Source organism: Ovis aries, chromosome 11 (genome assembly GCF_016772045.2).
Source record: "Ovis aries strain OAR_USU_Benz2616 breed Rambouillet chromosome 11, ARS-UI_Ramb_v3.0, whole genome shotgun sequence".
In the NCBI taxonomy this organism is placed as follows: domain Eukaryota; kingdom Metazoa; phylum Chordata; class Mammalia; order Artiodactyla; family Bovidae; genus Ovis; species Ovis aries.
The window spans coordinates 11,300,826-11,303,018 of NC_056064.1; the positions used below are offsets into that span (position 1 = coordinate 11,300,826).

The 2,193-nt window shown below is 44.0% G+C and overlaps 1 non-coding gene across 1 annotated transcript; it reads right to left on the reverse strand.

The window, feature by feature from the left end:
• Positions 1 to 1,629: 1,629 nt before the first annotated feature.
• Positions 1,630 to 1,701, reverse strand: TRNAC-ACA (transfer RNA cysteine (anticodon ACA)). Its single transcript has one exon. It is a non-coding gene; the product is annotated as a tRNA-Cys (tRNA).
• Positions 1,702 to 2,193: the final 492 nt, after the last annotated feature.

Below are 2,193 nucleotides of genomic sequence, written 5' to 3' on the forward strand. Positions count from 1 at the left end.
GAATACTGGAGTGGGTAGCCATTCCCTTCTCCAGGGGATCTTCCCAACCCAGAGGTTGAACCCAGGTCTCCCACATGGCAGACACATTCTTTACCATCTGAGCCACAAGGAAAGCCCAAGAATCCTGGAATGGGTAGCCTATCCCTTCTCCAGCAGATCTTCCTGACCCAGGAATCAAACCGGGGTCTCCTGCATTGCAGGCAGATTCTTTACCACCTACCAGCTGGTATATAAAACTGATAAACAATAAGGACCTACTGTGTAGCACAGGTTACTATATTCGATATCTTATAATAATCTATAATGGAAAAGAATCTGAAAATTATATACATATATGAAAGTGAAAGTCACTCAGTCGTGTCCAACTCTTTGTGACTCCGTGAACTATACAGTCCGTGGAATTCTCCAGGCCAGAATACTGGAGTGGGTAGCCATTCGCTTCTCCAGGGGATCTTCCCAACCCCAGGAACGAACCCAGGTCTCCTGCATTGCAGGCAGATTCTTTATCAGCTGAGACATGACTGAAGCACCTGAGCGTGCGTGCACACACACACACACACACACACGCACACACACACACACGCACATATATATACATATGGGGTTCCCTGGTGGCTCAGTGGTAACGAACCTACCTACCAATGCAGGAGAGCCGAGTTTGATTCCTGTGTCGGAATATCCCCTGGAGAAAGGAATGGCAACCTACTCTAGTACTCTTGCCTGGGAAATCCCATGGACAGAGGAGCCTGGCGGGCTCCAGTCCATGGGGTCACAAAAGAGTCAGACAAGACTTAGCAACTGAGCACCTGAGTGTATCTGTGTGTGGGTGTACATGCGTGTATTCACACACATAGATACAACTGAATCACTTTGCTGTATACCTGAAGTTGACAGGTTGTAAATTAACTGTACTTCAATAAAAAAGTGAATGTGTGAATGAATAAATGAGAAGGCTAATGCTCCAGCCCTTGCACAAGAGCAGCGTCAAAGGCCTAGACGGAGGAAGGGCTGTCTAGGAGGGAGGTCCCAGGGTCAGGAGGAAAGCGAGGGACAGGAGGGCCTGGAAGTCAGTCTCAGGCCTCTTGACTTCCGTCCATAGCGTTTGGCCACAGTTTCTTTCACTCTTCCCTCTTCTATTTCAGGCACTTCGATAACCCTAACATTCTTCTTTTTCTCTAAGTCTACTACTTTCATTTTGAAAGTAGTACATGTTCATTGTAACAAGTCAAACAAAAGAGAGATGTATGAAGAAACAAACTATCAGAAAACAGTCCTTCCTAAATTGTTCCTGTGCTCCATCAAACACACACACATATACACACAAATACATATCACAGGCTCACACATCACTCACAAGCATATAGACTCACATACCACACACATAAGTTGCACACACATATGTGCACACATACACAGAGGTTTTGTTTTATATTTCACACAAATGGGAAGCCATACATATTACTCAGAAATTTTTTCACATAATATATCATGGAAAAGTGAAAGTGAAGTTGCTCAATCGTGTTCGACTCTTTGCAACCACATGGCCTGTAGCCTACCAGGCTTCTCGGTCCATGGGATTTTCCAGGCAAGAATACTGGAGTGGGTTACCATTTCCTTCTCCAGGAGATCTTCCCAACCCAGGGATTGAACCTGGGTCTCCTGCTTTGTAGGCAGACGCTTTACCGTCTGAGCCACCAGGGAAGTCCATATATCATGGAGGTATATATTTATATATTTCTTGATCTTGTTGATTGCTATTTAATGATCTATAGTTTGACTCTGCCAATGTATTTTTCATTTTCTAGTATTATTGAGATCATATTCTACATTCTGTTCTATAGTGTTCAATCATGTCTGACTCTTTGTGACCCCATGGACTGTAACCCACAAGGCTCCTCTGTCCATGGGATTATCCCAGCAAGAAGCCTGAAGTGGGCTGCCATTTCCTCCTCCAGGGAATCTTCTCAACCCAGGGATCGACCTGGCATCTCTGTGTCTCCTGCATTGGCAGGCAGATTCTTTACCACTGCACCACCTGGGAAGCCCATATACTATATTACAATCCTCTTTTTTCACTTAGTTTTTAAATCATTTCCCCATGTCATTAAACACACTTTGTAAACACAGGGTCAATGACTACATCATATTCCAGAATCTGAGTATATCATAATTTACTTAACCATAATTTACTCT